This window comes from Theropithecus gelada, chromosome 2, assembly GCF_003255815.1.
Source record: "Theropithecus gelada isolate Dixy chromosome 2, Tgel_1.0, whole genome shotgun sequence".
NCBI classification, from domain to species: Eukaryota; Metazoa; Chordata; class Mammalia; order Primates; family Cercopithecidae; genus Theropithecus; species Theropithecus gelada.
The window spans coordinates 111,554,307-111,573,536 of NC_037669.1; the positions used below are offsets into that span (position 1 = coordinate 111,554,307).

General features: G+C 38.2%; 1 protein-coding gene across 1 annotated transcript in view; it reads right to left on the reverse strand.

Moving 5' to 3' along the window:
* The window catches only part of PIK3CA (phosphatidylinositol-4,5-bisphosphate 3-kinase catalytic subunit alpha), a 91,982-nt gene extending 74,540 nt beyond the window's left edge, over nucleotides 1-17,442 (reverse strand). The window contains exon 1 of the mRNA XM_025376489.1: nucleotides 17,190-17,442. The gene's annotated coding sequence lies outside the window, so the exon portion shown is untranslated. The remainder of the gene's footprint in view (nucleotides 1-17,189) is intronic.
* Between the last annotated feature and the right edge of the window lie 1,788 nt (nucleotides 17,443-19,230).

Below are 19,230 nucleotides of genomic sequence, written 5' to 3' on the forward strand. Positions count from 1 at the left end.
CAAGAACAGGAGTCCACAACGACCTAGGTGAGCATGTAGCAGTTCAGAGTGACTAGACTGTAAGGTGTCCATGAGAAAAAAATGTAGAAAACGAGCACAGAAAAGAAGGCTGATGTCAAATTGTGAGAATTACAGTAAATAAGACTGCATGTTTTCCCAAGGTCTGTTCTTCAACATCTTGTCCTGGGATCATATGTGTAAGGATCATGAGAGGGAAGGCTTATTAAAATTCAGGTTCCAGGCTCAGCACAGTGGCTCATGCCTGCAATCCTAACGCTATGGGAGGCGGAGGTGGGAGAACTACTTGAGCCCGGGAGTTCAAGGCTGCAGTGAGTTATGATCAGCCACTGCACTCCAGCCTGGGTAACAGAGTGAGACTCTGTTTCAAAAAATAAAAATAAAAATAAAATTCGGGTTCCTAGTACTATGGATCTACCGAACCAGAATTTCTAGGGTCAGGATAATTTGCACATTATCAAGTCTGCTAAGTGATCTTATACAACCCAAGTTTGACAAGCATCAATATAGGTCATAAGAACTGCTAAGCTTTAAGCATATCAATTTCATATTTTAGGGTGATTATCTTAATAGCAGTGTGAAAGCAATGTTAATCTCCCCCCAATCTCTTCCATACAACCTATTTATAAGAGCACACACACAAAATTCTGCTATTTACCTGATAATTTTTGCAGCAGTGTGGTAAGAAAAAGAGGAGAGTAGAAAAGTAGGACAGGTAGTAATAGTAAAGTGAAATGGGAAAGGAATAAACTAAGGCAGTGATGATGAGAAAAGATGGGGCTAAAATCCAGGGACAATTCTAAGAAAGAATACCTAAGATTTGGTAATCAGTTGAATTTGGCAGGTCAGAAGGGATAGAATCAAGGTTAGCAGAAATTTCTTTTTTTTTTTTTTTCACTCTTGTTGCCCAGGCTGGAGTACAATGGTGCGATCTTCGCTCATTGCAACCTCCGCCTCCCAGGTTTAAGCGATTCTTCTGCCTCAGCCTTCTAAGTAGCTGGGATTACAGGTATGCACCACCACGCCTGGCTAATTTTATGTTTTTAGTAGAGATGGGGTTTTGCCATGTTGGTCAGGCTGGTCTTGAACTCCTGACCTCAGGTTATCCACCTGCCTTGGCCTCCCAAAATGCTGGGATTACAGGCATGAGCCACCACGCCTGGCCAGTGAGCACAAATTTCTAACTTAGGTAAGTAATGATGTTATTAAATTAGAACAGAAAAGGACTGCATAAAATAGAGATGTGAAAACATTCTTAAAACAAAATCTAATTGTAAGGTATTAATCAGTTTCCTTTCTAGAGTGCTTCCCACACTTTTCATTTTCTTAACTTGGATGGGAATTGTATTCATATTTCTTTCAATGTAAATGTAACCCATGTTTATTATAGAAATTTATTCACTTAAGCACTGACTGAAATGTCTATTATGGGCCTGGGACTGTGCTCTGTAAGTACTGGAAACACAGTGGTGCACAGATGAATGATGAAATCAAAAGAAAATGTACCTCAGACACCATATTACCACATTTTATGTATTCTCTTACAGCTTTTTTGTCTGGATATTTTTGGTTTATTTGTTTTCTATAGTTTTGTATACTTGTACTCACATAGTACATATAATATTGTATCTTTTCACTACAAAAACATTTCTGCAAATTATTGTAAACTCTTCATAAACATTTTCTATGACAAGCTATTTCCATGGGAGATGTAAAAGTTTACTTGTTAAATACATAAGCTGTTGTAATTATATCTAATGCTGCAAAGAGAATTATTGGGTTAAATGGTATGTTGACTTTAAAGGCATGCAAATTGTTCACATGCTTTCCAAAAGGGTTAAACCAATTTAGACTGCCAGTGGAAATAAACGGACAAGCACATTTGATGGCACCCTCACCAGCAAAAACATCATTAGAAAAATACTTTTGCTAACTCAAAAAGTTAAAAAAAAAAAAAAAAAAATCAATCACTACATCTTAAGATTTCACTTCTTCAATTACCTGTCAGGGAAAAACATTTCCCTTATGCTTGTATCTGCATTTCCTCTTTAGTAAATGAGCCCAACTTCTCAAATTCTTTGCTCATTCATCCATATAGGTCATGGTGCTTTTGAAAGTACTTGTAGTAAAAATCTAAAGACAGACATCTATTGAGTTTTTGCAGAACTCTAATTCTGGTACGTACATCTTTTAATTTGTTCACTTGTATGGGGGTTGCGGGGAAAGGAGGTGAGAGAGTTTTTTTATGTTTTTTTTTTAAGATAGGGAGTCTTGCTAGCAGGCTGAATTTGAACTCCTGGGCTCAAGCAGTCTTCCTGCCTCAGTCTCCTGAGTAGCTTGGACTAGTGGGGCACTTTCGCCATGCCCCAATATTTTATTTGAGGGTCAAATGAATGATCTTTCCCCTTTTGAGTACTTACAATTCTTGAAGCTTTCGAAGGTATTTCCCCATTCACATAAACATCTTTTTAAAATGACACTAGGCATAAGAATACTCTTTTTCAATTTACTCTTTAACTTACCTAGACTTTATTTTGGTATGTAAGATGAAATAAAGATTCAAATGTCTATTTTCCTAAGTATTTAATACTCTCAAAAACATTAATACTAAGTCTTCCTTTTTCTCCTAATTTCTGATGACTTCTTTATCGTATTTAGAGTGTTTCTGGGATCTCTATTTCCTTTTACCAACTTTACCATCAATGCGTATGCCAGTTTTCAACTCTTTCATTTACTCTAATTGTACTGTATATTTTGATAGCTAATAAGCCACAGGGTTAGCCCTCTGTCCTTCATTTTCCACTCAAAAGATACCTCACTTTTATCTGTTTATAGTTTCTCAGACAAAATTAAAAATTACCTTGGTAATTTCTCAAACACATATTTTTTTTTAAAGAAGAGAATTAGGCTAAACCTGTAATTTAATGAGAAAAACGGGTATCTGTAATTGTTGGACTTCCCATTCAGGAACATGACATTCCTTTCCCTGTACCCTCCAACATCCCAGTAGAGTTTTAGGTTTCTTCACATTGGCTCATTTATAATTTTATATTTTCTGTTACTGTTCTAAATGGTTTTCTGTTTTCTAAACAATTATTGCTATTATAAGGAAGAACTATTGATTTTTAAATATTTGCCTTACATCTGTTTACTCTATAATTCTTATTCATTCTAATAATTTCTCAGTTGCTCTTGGTTTTCCTAGGAATGAAATACTATCATACTAGGCTGGGTATGATATTATGTCTAAATTAGGCATGTAATCCCAACACTTTGGGAGGCTGCGGTAGGCGGACTGCTTGAGCCCAGGAGTTCAAGACCAGCCTTGGCAACATGCGAAACCCCACCTCTACCAAAAATACGACAAATTAGATGGGTGCGGCAGAGTGTGACTCTACAACATGTGTTTAGATAACGTGTTTATCTACAAGTAGAAATTATCCTTAAAATGCAAAGATGGCTTAATATGGCCACAAGAAACTATCATTCGTGCATGTGTATTCTCTTTGATACGTGTGTACGTATACACAAATTCACACTGTTTTAAATACATGTATTATATATATTGCATATATAACTTTATGTTTTAGATTTCTGTATATTTCATACAGAGATAAAATGTATATTTCTGTAAAGGTGATATATAAAAACTATATACATTGTACTTTAAGAGTAATTAAAGAGATATTTCAAGGAAAACCTTGACCATACAATCACAAGGTATGTTTGTGTTGTTTACCATTATATACCTAGGGTCTACCACATTGTCAATTATAGGGTATACTGAATAAACAGGAAATAATGTTTAATCACTCAGCTACTTTTTTAAAAAATATAAATACACATATAGTGATATTTTCTCAGTCCAAATTCTGAAGGCGCTTTTGAAAAATCTGTTTCATTCCCCAGATGAATTACTTAAGTCATATTAGAACAATATGGAAATTGAATATTTGGAATTACAACGATCTCACAACATCTGGTCCTGTGACCACTGGAATTTCTGTTATTTCTTTATTATTATTACTTTTTGAGACAGTCTCATTCTGTCACCCAGGCTGGAGTGCAGTGGCATGATCTCAGCTCACTGCAACCTCCAACTCCTGGGTTCAAGCGATCCTCCTGCCTAAGCCTCCTGACAGCTGGGATTACAGGTACACGCCACCATGCCCAGCTAATTTTTTGTATTTTTAGTAGAGACGGGGTTTTGCCATGTTGGCCAGGGTGGTCTCGAACTCCTGATCTCAAGTGATCCACCCGCCTCCGCCTCCCAAAGTGCTGGGATTACAGGCGGGCATGGCCCAGCACTTCCTGTTATTTATGTTTCTTTCTCCTATCTGTTCTGCTGTATGTCTATGGATGTGCTAAAGGAAATTCAACGATACTAGGCAGAATTTACTTTATAAAAATACTGAGCAGGTTTCTGTTACCCCCTTTGCCTAGAGAGAAGAAGACAGAAAATGTAAATAAGGTGATAAATCTATGTGTTACTTTCACCTCCTTATGGAATAATCACTCGCTTTGTGCAAACACTCAATTTTTGTCCTACCTGCTCTGTGTGGAGAAGCACTTCCCTCCAGGCCTTGTAATGAGAAGTGTACCCTGAGCCTCCTGTGCCATTCTTGTTAGCTGGACAGAAGACATTGCTACTGGGCCAAGAAGACTTGATCTCTCTTACACCGGGGAAGAAGAGAAGGTCTGATGCAATGAAATGGGACATTTGCTTATAATTCTAGATCAGAACCAGAATAGTAATTTGCCTACTAACTATGTAACATTGAACAAACCACTGGTTTGTGAGCCTGAAAAGTTGGTACTAAACAGCTAGTAACTGAAAGAGATATTTCTGGGGTGCCATGTTCTAGAAAGGAGCATGTGCAAATAAACATAGTCTGAGATTGTACAGAATTGACATTTTTCTTGAAAAATCTCAAGTCATCCATAAAGTACAATGTATGTGGTTTTTGTATACCACATTGTACAAAATTGTGTTTTGCACAAAGATATAATGCACATACAGCAATCTAGAACAACAAAACTATATATGCGATATATAAAATATGTGTAGAATTTAAAAGGGTGTAGGCTTACATGTGGGGTGCACACGTGTGTATATCAAAGAGACTACATGACAGTCTCTTGTTGCCACATCTGCAGGCCACACTGGAGACCTATACAATTGCTCAGCAAGCCCAAACAGCAGTTTCTCTTCCAGCACAGGATCAAACTGCTGTTTCTTTGGCTGGGCACTACAGGCTGGATATTAGAGGCCATGTTGTACGAACATTACATGTCTGAATAACAGCATCACACTCAACACAGCAAAATGTACATACCTAGACCTAGGCACTGAGACCAACTGAAGGGACGGCAAATTCTTATCTTTAAGCACCTATCTACTTTGAAGCAAAAGCTCAGTAGTGAGATGTGATTTGTAATATTTACATTAGTTACATGCTGCATAACAATGTTTTGGTCAACTATGGACTACATATACAACAGTGATCCCGTAAGATTAATGGAGCTGAAAAACCTCTCATCATTTAGTGACGTCATAGCTGTAGTAACATTGTAGCGCAATTACTTCACTTTTTAAAAAATCTAGTGTAGCCTAAGGGTGCAGTGTTCATCAAGTTTACAGTAGTGTGTAGTAATGTCCTGGGCCTTCACGTTCACTCACCACTCTCTCACCAACTCACCCAGAGTAACTTCTAGTTCTGCAAGCTTCACTTACGGTAAGTGCTTTATACATGCATACCATTTTTTAAATCTTTCACACCATATTTTACTGTACCTTGTCTATGTTTAGATATGTTTATATATACAAATACCATTGTGTTACATTTGCCTATGGTATTCTGTATAGTAATAAGCTGTACCGGTTTGTAGCCCAGGAGTAATAGGCTGTACCAGACAGCCTAGGTGTTTAGTAAGTTATACCATCTACGTTTGTGTCAGCACACTCTGTGGTATTTGCACAATGATGAAATTATCTAATGATGCATTTCTCACAACATATTGCCACTGTAAAGCTACACATGACTGTATTATTTTTGTCACATTTTTATGTTTGACTGAGTAGGTACAGTTGATTTCACGTAAAATAAATGAGATTCCACTGTACTAATTAGATGTGAGACTTCATTTTCCCAATCTTGGAAATGAAGTGATTACATGTGTATCAAGGTGTTATTGTGAGGAATAAGGGAGGCAGCATATATGAAGTCCATAATGTTCCCCCTCCTCAGATTTATATTAAAGTTGGGGTTTGTGGGAATTCAAAATATATACATTTGTATGTACACATAGAAAAATCAAGAAAACTAATTCCATGGGTTTCAACTATAACTCTTTGTGATGTCATTTAATAATAAGTAATAAATTTTTAACTTCAATGCCTAAATCAGCCATAATCCCATACTATGGAAACAAACTCTTGGTCAGCACCAGGGCAATCCAATGTCATGTTATTTTTTCATTGTACATATCACCCCCTAAAACAGACAAAATTACATGCAGTTTTACATGTACAAAAAAGTTTGGAAGCATGCTTAATAAAAATCATTCTTCAAAGCACACAACAATGAAAACAATTACAACAAAAATCGCAGATAATTTCTAAAGAAACCTCCATATATATTAACAACAACATATGTAGTTTTTAAAGTGTGTAGATTTTACTATTATCCTGGTATATGAGAAATACAGACCATGAAATCATCAACTTTAGAAAAATAAGTTACCTTGCATGACCATCAAGAGCAGTCTAGCCAAAACTGCTAAAAAGCAAGAAGAAAACATAAACATATACACATTTTCCATAAACTTAAGTATGAGCGAATAGTCTCATTTACATAAAGTAGTAATAACAGTACTAAAACCAGGTAGACAATACCACAGAAACTTGTATCAGTGGCATCACATAGCTATTTGGTAATTAAAGGCAAAGACTTAGAGATTGAACTTACGGAAATAATTAAAACACATGGTTGCTTTCCTTATTTTTACGTAAATGACTTGTAAAGTTTACACATGTCCATTGAGTGTCCTAGGTAACAAACAGAATGATACACAAAAGAGTTAAATATTATATTCAATAAAGACTTCATAGCAAGTAGAATGGACAAACAAGATACAAGCAGCTTGAAAACAGGACGCGAGATTTCTTTAAAAGCTTTGTAATATAAGGACTATGTGACAATATGACACAACTCTTGTCTTTAGTGCATGAAAAAAAGATGAGAAAAAAAGACAAGACAGGGAAAGGAAATATCCAGCAGCACAAAACAAATACTGCTTCAATGGTAGGGTGCTATTAAGGTAAGTGCTGGGAATTCGAAGATTCCAGGAATGGACAGGGAAAATCAATCCACAGGAAGCACAGACTAGATGTGAAAAATGTACATTCATTTACTTAATTCCTTCTGTCCATTAATTCCTCATCCTATTAAACTAAATATCCATCTGCTAACTTCTCTTAGGATTAGGTATGAAATAGCATTCAGATTCCTAGAGCTAGAATGAAATTTTGTTAAGTTTTAACAAATAAAAAGCAAGCAATATTGTAAAGAACTGAAAACTACTCTACACTTGTTTGAAGGCAAACTTAACTGTCCACTATCCAGAAATTGGATCCACTAGCAAATTCTTGGAAGGGACAGATTCAATTCACTTCATGTTAAAGCCCCCAAATAAATGGAAAAATATAACATGGTTCTTACTCTCAAGGAGTTCACAGATACTTAATGAGTGCTTACTATGTACGAGGCACTTTACTAAATGCTTTCAAGTATTATTTATTTATCCTCATTACAATATTGTGATGTAGGTAGTTATTACCCCTCATTTACAAATGAAGACATATGTATTACCCGAAGAATATTTAACGGGTTAAGTAACTTGCCCAAAGTTACAAAACTAGTAATCTCAATAGTCTGCCTCCAGAGAACATGCTCTTAACCATTATGAGACATATTTAGGAAAAGGCAAGGAAAATTAAAGAAGTCTACTACACCGACCATATTTTGTGGATTTTCTAAGACTATCCTGACTGCAAATATCCTGTCCCATTGTTAGATTACGTACCTCAATTTTGATTGGTAAAAAATTAGTTTGAGTAAACGAACATATATGTCTGATATTTATACCAAACAAACAAACAAACAAGACCATAGCAAAATACATTTAGCTGTGCTTTAGCAGTTATACACTGGTAGATTTACTCAAAATGATTCTGAAGAAATCTGGAGTCTCATAATATCACTAAGAAATCTGAAAGCTGGTCATTACTGGTGAAGAAAAAAAAACAAGTCTCTACACTGTAAAATTACTAATATTTTAAACTGTTTTGAGCTTTACTACTACTGTTATTATCAAGACAAGTATAGAAACTGCTTTGAAAAAGTCATGTTCAACTTTTACAATTGGTATATACTTTGAAAAAAGAATACAAATTTCACTTTCATAAATACCATAAGATGCTGCCTATCATGGTCTCAACTGCAAATAATAGTAGCCATTAGATTTTAAGAAAAGCTTCATAAGGCACATACCTTTAAAATGACATTACTATGCACTGATATTTATACGTATAAAAGTTAGGGTTCCAAAATGTAATTATTTCCTTTCCCTGCTGTCATGTATGGTTTCATTTCAGATTGGAGTTTATAAGTAGTGTCTAATTTCAATATTTTTTCCACAAATTTTCCCATTAATGCTGCTTTGAATTTGATAATATACTCCATAAATCTATATTCACAAAATAGTGGCTGACTTAGCAAAAAATTCCAAGGATGTTTAGCTTGCCAAAGACGTTAACCTCCTAAGAGAAAAATACAGTTCAGTCACTGTGGGGCTAAAGGCAGTCAGTAGTTTTGAAATACAATAATACTTTCAGGTCTAGACCTGCCATAAGTCCATCATGAAAAAGAACTTGGAAAAGCAAGAACTCTCAAAAAAAAGCAAGCCGCAGAAATATGCTTAGCTTGTTGAAAAATGAGTACATCCTCAAAATAACTCTAAATAATATCTCATTACCTGAGCAGTGTGCTGGTTAAAAAATATTCAAAAGTTGAAGGTAATTTGAATATTAACAGAAACAATAAGTCAACAGCATGAACATCACTGCTTTCTGATCACAAACAATGATTTCTGTCATCTTTCCACATACTTGTCTAGACAACTGAGGACAGACCTAGAAAAAAGAGGCTTACCATGCCTACAGATTTATGTTTCTAAGATTAGAACGCACTTTCTGAAAACCATCTAGAGGGATGATGAGTTACCAAGGGAAATTATGGAACATACTTTCCTAGAAGTCTTTAACAAGTAAGGATGCTGGCCAGTGGCTATTAAGGGTGCTGTGACAAGTCTGCTGGCCTTTATAACCCTAGCAACTGGTGTGCAGTAGATGACCTACTCTCAATGTCTGGCAGTCATTTAATTGCTCCCAGTGCCAGTAACCAAAATGACCACACCTGTAGAAATTTATTCTCCAAAGTCACTAATGGTTTCAAGAAAGAGGGGGAAAATCCTTCCACTCCATTCTTTTCCAATGGCAGCTTTTCTCTGCCACAGAATTTCACACAAGGGCCTTTAAAATATGTGCAAATTTATAAACAGGCAGACAAAATGATCTTAGCTTCTGAAAACACAACAAACTGAGATAGACTGTCTTCCCTCTAGGGAGTGATTTACTTACTCTTCCCTGAAATAAAAAATAGACTTTAACATACTAGGAATCTCAGCATTTGGGAGTTGTAAAGAACCTTAGAAATCTTGCAGGTGAAGAAATAGGCTCTGAAAGGCCAAGATCTTAGGCCAAACAGCTAGTTAATAGATGAATGGAGAAACCATGTTTTCTGATTCGTGATCGAATTTTTTTTTCACCACAGCACACAGCCTCTCTGTAACCTAACAATCTTTGCCGAAATGTCTCCACATATCAATAGAAATAGGCAACTAATTAATAACTTATAGAAAAGTGTTTCTTATATACAGTTTTCCCTTGGTATCTATGGGAAATTGGAGATTGGGTCTAGGACCCCTGTGGATACCAAAATCCATAGATGTTCAAGTCCCTTATATAAAACAGGGTAGTTGTTGCATATAACCTACTCCTGTGTATTTTAAATCATCTCTAGATTACTTATAATACCTAATACAATGTAAATGTTATATAAATAGTTGTTGTACTGTTTTGTTTGGAAATAATGACCAAAAAAATCTGTATATGTTTAGTACAGAAATAACTATCCTTTTTTTTCCTAATATTTTCAATCCGTGGTAAGTGGAACCCACAGAGGCAAAACCCACAAATACAAAGGGCCAAATCTGTGCTCAATAAATGATCAGCTAAGACTGGCACACAGCAATTTACCTGCTTTTCAGATAAAGCATATGGCTCCTGATAGAAATATAAGAAAGTACTTTTATTTCTAAATATGATTCTGTTTCACAAAGATCAGTGTTTACTGATCACCTACGTTGGGGCACTACACTGTGTGCTAAGGATACAACAATGAACACAACATGGTCTCTGCCTGTTCAAAAACATATGTCTAAAATCCTCTTCAAAATAGTGCCTTATATTTTTGTTGTACTTATAAGACATATTTGTTCATTGAGCCTTGCTAACTCCTGGTGAGTTAGGAGAGTTATGATTAGAGCAAAATGATTCTATCCCTATGCAGTTTTTTTTTTTCACATCACAACACTGACTTCCTTGGCTTCTACTACACAAATACTTAAAATCTGAAGTGTACCTGACAGGCATAGTCTGTAAGAATTCTTAGATTTTAAAAATCCCTCATTTATTTCAAATGGCAATGCTGGCCATTATACAGACCCCTTGGTAACAATCACAATAATATACGAAAGTTGCTAAAACACAACCTCTTATAAATGAGTAAAATTTAAATTATCAAGCTAACTACCAAAGTGATACATCAGAATTGTCAGGCCAAATATGAAACATTATGCTTCTGTTAAATATAAATTTTAAATAAAAATTAGTATGTATACATTTTTTCCTAGTTTTATGCAACTTGTGATTATTTAAATTATCTCATTAATTATGTTACTTAGGAAGCAACACATTATAATTCCTATTGTATCAATACAGAAAAAGACACAAAAATGTGTTACAATCTGCCCCCCACTATATACATATACAAAGTAGCAGTCTGAAGGGGAATTTAGTCCCTTAGGCCAGTGGTCCTCAACTTCTTGGGCACCAGGGATCAGTTTCGTAGAAGGTAATTTTTCCAGGGACTGGGGAAGTGTGGGGGCGATGGTTTGGGAATGAAACTGTTCCATCTCAGATCATCAGGCATTAGATTCTCATTAGGAGCGGGCAACCTAGATCCCTTGCATGTGCAGTTCACAATAGGGTTCGTACTCCTAGAGAATCTAATGCCGCTGCTGCTCCGACAGGAGGCAGAGCTCAGGCAGCAATGCTGGTCCCATTGCTCACCTCCAGCTGTGCAGCCTGGTCCCTAACAGGCCAGGGACAGGTACTGGGTCTGCTGGCCAGGGGGCTGGGGACCCCTGTTTTAGGCATCTAAACCAGAGCTCTCTAATACATATTAGAAACAGCTTCACTTTAAGAACTATTTGAAGAAAAAGATAGCTCTAAGCCACCACTTTTATTACAAACTTACAAACTTTTTATAGGAGTATTTTAACTTAAAACTCCCTGAACTATATAGGTAGACAGGGAAAGAAAGAACACCTAAAAAGTCCTTAACCAGAATCAACTGATTCATATAATAAAGAATTAAATGTGAATAAGGTATATAGTGATAAAATATTAGTAGTATATCCAATAGCTGAGTAATCTTTTTGAATGATGGAAATCTCTAGCCTTGAAGCTGAATCCTCAGACTTTAACTATATATTGCCTCATATTTCTCTTTTATATCCTAATGCGTCAGTTTCCCCTATCCACAGTTTTTAATTTTTATTACAGTATTTATTCCAAATAAGTTACTTATAAAATTCACTTACACATAAACTTAAAGGAAAACTCAGGCGAGCAAATTTGATTCATATAAAAATAAGACTGGTAACATGAAACTTCTGCAGAGCAAATGTTACAGGATGAGTATCCCTTATCTGAAACTCTGGAGTCCAGAAATGTTTCAGATTTCAGATTTTGGAATATTTGCATATACATAATGAGATCTATTGGGGACCCACGTCTAAACACAAAATTCATTTATGTTTCACATACACCTTATACACACAGGCTGAAGGTAATTTAATACAATATTTTAAATAACTGTATGCATGAAACAAAGTTTGTGTACCTTGGACCACCAGAAAGCAAAGGTGTCAGGTGTAGAATTTTCCACTAATGGTCACATGTTGGCACTTAAGAAGTTTCAGATTTTGGAGCATATAAAATTTCAGATTTTCAGATTAGGGATGTCCAACCTATATGACATTCTGCATAAGTTTACTTTCAATATTACCAAATAAATAAAGGTGATATATATAACGCTATATTAAATTTTAAAATATGGTTCCTAAGTAGAGAAAAGTATCAACAACTTCAGTCTGCTGATATCTGTAACTGCTAATCTGACATTGAAAACATTATTTGTGCCTATCTTCTGGAATTAGTCCTGACCAGAAGACCAAATTTTCCTATATTTCTTGCATCACCTGAAAATTACTACATAATGATTCCTGATTTAAGGTTTGGTGAACAGAGATTTCACCAAAATCTTTGGATTTTCTTTTATAAATCATCCTTAATTTTAATTTGTTCCCATTTTTTAGAATGATAACGTCTGATGTTACTTATCTTTGGACATAGTGTAAATTCATCAGTTTAGACTCTACCCTCCCCCATATTATCATATATATATATATATATGAATAGCTTGGCACTTGCTATCCTCTCTTGGCTGAAACTTCCAGGCATAATTATTTCCCAAGCAGGCTGACTAACACCTGAGTGTTTGACAGTGGAATGGGGTTCTGAGAGACTGAAACCAAATGTCACAGCGTTTTTTGGTCCCTAATCACACCTGCAGTGCTAACAGTCAGCAGAGTGGAAAATAGGATTTATTACGTAAACTGTGTCCTTCTGTTATCTCAGATAAGTCCACTCATGAGATCTAACACCTCCTAAGGAGAAAGGAAATGAACATTTATTAACCACCCGATCCAGGTCAAGAACTCTCTTGGATCTACATTATCTCATTTAATTCAACAACTCTATTGAATAGTAATTACCCCCATTACAGATAAGAAAATCTGTCCAAAGTAATCCTGCTAGTAAGTTGAAGAACTAAGTTTTGAACCATGGTGCCTCAGATTCCAAAGCCAATACTGTTGATACAGAATTTTAAGGCTAGATCAGTGAGAACCACGTAGAGCATCTAGTACAATCCCTCTATATTATACATGACACCCAAAGAGATTGAGATGTGTCCAAATGTCTGTGGTGAAACAGGGGAAGAATTCAAGTCTCCTTATTTCCAGTGCAGTACCATATATGATAATAATCTTCATTTTTTGTGTGTGTGTATCTGTCTGAGGTGGAATGCCACTCTATATATTTTATAACATTTCAACTGTCCCCAAATGAAATTCATATGTGTGGCAATTTCAGGGTTGTACATTTTTAGTGACCAAAAATATTAAATGAAATTGGCAAGAATAAAAACTGGTGCTTATGAATCACTATATGTTTTAAAGAATTCTGTCTCTACTATATTTATTTGTTCAGTCAAGTGCTATAATTTACAGGCTACTATGCTTGGCAATAAAAATACAACTGTACAGTATATAAGATAGGAGTCCCTATCCTCATGGAATTTACAGCCTAATAATAGAGGATATGGACAAAGAAATAGGCAATTACAATGCAGTGAGGTTAATGCTATGACAGTGGGAGTACAAGATGCTATAGGAACAGGAAGCAGGGACACCTAACCCAGACTAGACTTTTCAAAGGAGGTGATGTGAAAGATCAGTAGGAGTCAACCAGTCAAGGAAGGAGAATGGAGTGTTCAAATGTCTCAGGAAGTACAAACTGTATTTGCACAGGAGTGTGTGAAAAAACCAAGGGAGCTGCAGGAGTAGGGAGGAGAAATAAACCTAGAGAAAGAAGCAAGGACCAAATCATACAGGTCCTTGACAGCCAGGGTTTTACATTCTTTTCTATTAGCATTTCCTGGTGAACTTCAAAACAAACAAAAACACAGATAACTGGGATCCATCTCAGGCCAATTGAATCATGATCTCTGGGGATGAGACCAGAGTACTTTTAAAAGCTCCCTAGATTATTCTAATGTGTAGCCAGGATTGAAAACCACTGTTTATGATGTAAAGGAAATTAAATAAAGATATTACTGCAAATATGGGAAATGGAGATCTTCAGTAATTAAGCCTCCTTGGGCCCTAATTTCTTCAGTTCTATTAAAAAACAGGCTGGAGATTAGACGCAGCATGATACAGTGAAAGGAGTCGGCAAATGTTGGTTTTGTCAATGAGTCTGTCACCTGCCAACTGACTTCAGATTAGAATACCATTTCTTAGGGATAGTAATACCACTCTGTCTATGGCACTGTTAATATAGCTCAAGGTAAGTAATACTTAAGAAAAACTATTTGATAACTGTGCTAATAAAATGTAAACCATGACATTCTAAGACATATACTTCTAAAGCTGAATAATTTTTAAGATTGTAAATATTTTCACTGCAGACAAAATATTTTATAATGCTTAAGAAACACACTTCATTTAAAGAATCACCCCTGTCTTGGAATTCAAGATATAAAATAATAAAATAGAGAAATGATCCTTTTAATGCTATTGTACCTGCTCAAGAGATCAAATGGGATTAAATTACCTCTCTTCAAATAAACAGATCAACAGAGCAAGTGTCCTTTAAATGGTAATCGTAACTGTTTAAAAATATTTAGTAAAGGGCACTTAGAAGAAGTGGCACACAAAGTAAACTGGTTTAGAGAAAAAGTTATTACAATCTACTTCATGTTATATATTATTTATAAGTTTAGGGGTTTTTTGTTTTATTTTTTAAGGGGATACAGATTTGGGATGGAGAGGACTTTATTCTAACAGGAAGGAAGCTCTGCTATCAGAAAGGCTGTTCCATGCACAGAGCAAGTAAAGCCACTGCACTTTCACAGTCTCCCTTTTAAATATATCAAGGCCCATGACAATTTACACTTTCATGAAGCCATTTTTCAGTTTAAATACAATATTTGTATTTAGTGACATCTCCTTAATGCTATAACCAATTTAGTTAAAAGTTTTAACCTTAAATAAAAACACTCTTTTACATTTATAGGTGTTTCATTTTTAATTATTTAAAACTGACAGGAATGTCTTTAAAACTTTACATGCACAATCATACAATATTAATATTCCTTTACTTTCTTGTTATTTCCCCCATGATGCTATTATTACGATATGCTATCACTTATCACCTTTTTTAAGATTTTAATAGCAACGTACTCTATTTTGAAAAAGCACAAGAAACTTTTGAAAAAAGTTACGAAGTTTTATTTTGTCCCAAAATGTGAGATGAAAAAACTTAAGCAAAACACCAACACACACACACACACACACACACACACACACACACACACACACAGAGTCCTCCTCAGATAATTTTGGCTGATGACACTGCAGAACAGTTAATCTGATAATTAAAATTTTCCAGAACATGTGATATTTAGATAGAGATCTATGCTGTCAATCGAGCTTCAGTGCTTTAGTTAAAAGAAAAAAAAAAAACAACTTAAAACCTGAATACACAGACACATTAAATTGTTAAGACTGTAGTTGCTTTGAGAGCAAAGTGTTTCGATTTATCCAAACTAACTTAGCAACACGGTATTTTGAGTATTTTCCAGAAGTCGTCTTAAAACACGCAATCCAGCACATAAATTTTGTACGGTGCAATGTAAGCAAATACTCAGAAAAATTCAATTTCTAAGCAGGATAACATATGACCAATACTGCCCTCAATGGTTCAAAAGTCGCAGTAGACATGATCCCCTGAGATAACCTGGAATTTACCTGCCCAAGTATTCTAAGGGGTTCTTCCCGGCCACACAAACTACGATTCAAAACATCGCTCGGAAAACCCAGGTCCTGCATGTGCACAAAGGCGCAGTGCTGGAATGAGGAAGCTTCACCAAGATGAAATCACAACTCTAATTCATTAAAGAATATGCAGACTGTTTTCTAGAAAGCCCCTCTTGTTGCGCTCCCTTTACCCTTTATTTAACTATGTAAATAGCCTCAATTATTGACATAAAAAAAATAGCTTTCGATTCCCACGTCTGGTAACATGGTTGGCCACCATCACTATTCGTTTAGCATCCTAAAATAAACCCCTCAAGCCGAGGTCAAAAACACGCCGGCTGAACATCTGGTGTTTACATAGCCCAATTCTGGGCCCTACCCTACCTTTCCGAGCCACTTAGGAGCTATGGAACAGGCATCACATAATACACTTAGTAAAGACACAAGTCACATGAGTCACTGTCTCAGGTCTATGAATGAAAGGTCTAAGCGTTTGTCTCAGCTAAAAGGAAAAAACAACCTCGAAAGGAAGGGTGGGAGGGGGAGCTGGGGAGTGGGGGGAGCGGTGTTCCTTCCATACCCCTGCCGGGCGATTTAAACCCAGTAAGAGGCAAACGCAGGGCCGCCAGGCTGGCGGGGCCGGAGTCCTCGGGCGTGACAGCCCCTCCGGAAAAGCTCGCGGTTCCGCGCCCGGGTGCCTTGCGCCGCGGTGCTCTCGGCAGCCCCTCCACCCGCCGGCTGGGTGGGCGTGCAGGGCGCGGGAGACGGAGCCACCGCGGCCGGGGCGGCGGCCCTGGGCGCACTTCCTCAACCTCCAGCCGCCCCGTCCCCAAAACTGGGAGTAGAAGGAAAGGAAGAGTGAGGCGGCAGCCAGAGAGAAAGGAGAGGGAGCGGCGAGCCCTCGCCTCTGCAGCTGGGAGAGGCCAGAGGCAGGCGAGGGAGAGGGAGCGGCGATCGCAGGCGAACTCCGCCGCGGGCCGACGCTGGGAGACGACCAGCCCGTAGCCCCCGCCCAACACGGCGGGCGCGCCCGGGAGTCTCCGGCACCCACCCCGTCCCCATTCCCACCGCACCCGCTCCCGGCCAGTCCGCGCTCTACTCACGCTCGGGGCTCTTCCAGGCTCCGCGGCTCTAACCGCATCGGGTCCCAGCCCCGCGGGCGGCGGCGGCGGCGCCGAGGGAGAGGAGAGCGGGCGGCACGGCCCCCGCCTCCCGGCCCCTCTCCCCCGCCGCTCCGGAGCTGCCCGGCCGGGCCCGAGCCCTGCCTCGCCGGCGGCCCCAGCCCCAGTCCCAGCGGCCGTGGCAGCAGCAGCCCGAGACCTCAGCGGCCGCAGCGCCGGCACCGGAACTGCCGCTTTCTCCTTCTCGCTCCCTCTCCTGGCTAGCCCCCGCCACACGCCCCCGCCCCCGACTCCTTTCTCCGTCGCCCCTGTTTTTTTTTCCTTTTGTTTCCAGAATAAACTTTATTGGTCTCTTTTTCCGCTCACATCGTGTAAACAAACAACGAACTCTTCCCCACCCCCTCGGCTCCCCCCCTCCTCCGGCAGAGGAGGGTAAGAGCTGAGGAGGGGCAGGGCCTACAATTCCCCGGAAGCAGATGCGCACAGCAGCGGAAGTGAAATTGAGGCGAGGAAGAGCAGGGAGTGGGCAAATAGGGTAACAATATGTGCTACTGCGCCTGCGCCTTGCTTTTCCGCCCGAAGTTTGTGTACAGTTGGGGCTGCTCTTCTGACGTTTGTTAAATGATCCGTCTTCTGGAGTAGTGAGGGTGTTGTGTCATCCTAGGACAACGTACATGTAGTATATTTGTTTCTACGAGCAGCAGGCGAGCTCGGGTAGAGATATAGAAAGGAATATTGGGAGCAAGTGGGTTATTTCACTTTTACACCCATAGAGGAAACGAGATTAGTTTGGGGGTAAGAGGAGGCGCGGTGGCTAACCGCCGCTGTCAGTGGCTAACCAGAGCGGTTATGGATTCTATAATAGAAAGAATGCTTTTTACAAAGCGTTGCTGTGCTTTCTTCTGCCAACATGGTTTAAATTGTATACCATCCCTAAGGCGGAATGCACTGTCACAGCCCTCTGCAGTCCTTTGACTCAGTTCGTGGGGACCTTTTGCAAAGCGCTGTTTTTTTGTTTTTTTGTTTTTGTTTTTTTTTTTGAATCGGATTCTGATTCGAACCAGCTTGTAGGATTCAATTCTAACTATTCAGAAGACGTGGGGGATTTTTTCGCGTAAAGCCAATAGAGGCTTCAGAAATGTCATATAGGCTATAGATTTGATTCAAGGTGGTGTCTTGGTACTGCGTACCTTAGACGTCTGTTTGCGTGAGAGTAAATCAATCTGTTGACTTTTGAGATTACTACTGATAAGGGTTGGGTACTGTGCGTTTTTCTCCCCCTACTGGTCTTTGGTTGTAATATTGGAAAAGCGTAGGAGCAGTGGTTAGAAGTCTGAGATACAAGTACTCCAGCATCGGTTCCTTCTTGAATTTTTAAGTAATAGAGGGCTTGGGAAGTGACCCATCCTAGAGATACTACAGTCCTACTTGTCATCTAGAGCAAAACTCTGACCAATAACAGTCTTCTCGAACACCACACGTCCGTCCATACCCCAATGGTAAATGAGATGGATCTGTTCCTCTTTGTGGTCATACTTCACTTGACTGTATTCCTTTATTTCCTGTGTGTTCTTTCTCTCTTCCTTTTTCTCCCTTTAGCTCGGGTTTTCATCTCACATTCCAAGGGTTTGTGTTTCTAAATGTTTTTCTCGAACCAATGTTTTTCAGCAGTTTTAGAACACTGTTACTCCAGAGTACGGAATTTTTTAAAAAAGCAACACTGAATTGCTAGTCAAAGTAAATCTTAAGGCAATATTTCCCAAATTGTGTTTCAAGCACAGAGTTATGTGAGATATTAATAGGTAGCCCTTGGTGGGGAAAAATATTCTAGGGATATTTTTCCTTATAAAATTTATTTTTTATTTTTATTATTTTTTTGAGCCGGAGTCTCACTCTGTAGCCCAGGCTGGAGTTCAGTGGTGCGATCTCGGCTCGCTGCATCCTCCACCTCCCGAGTTCAAGCGATTCTCCTGCCTCAGCCTCCCGAGTAGCTGCGATTACAGGCACCAGTCACCATGCCAGC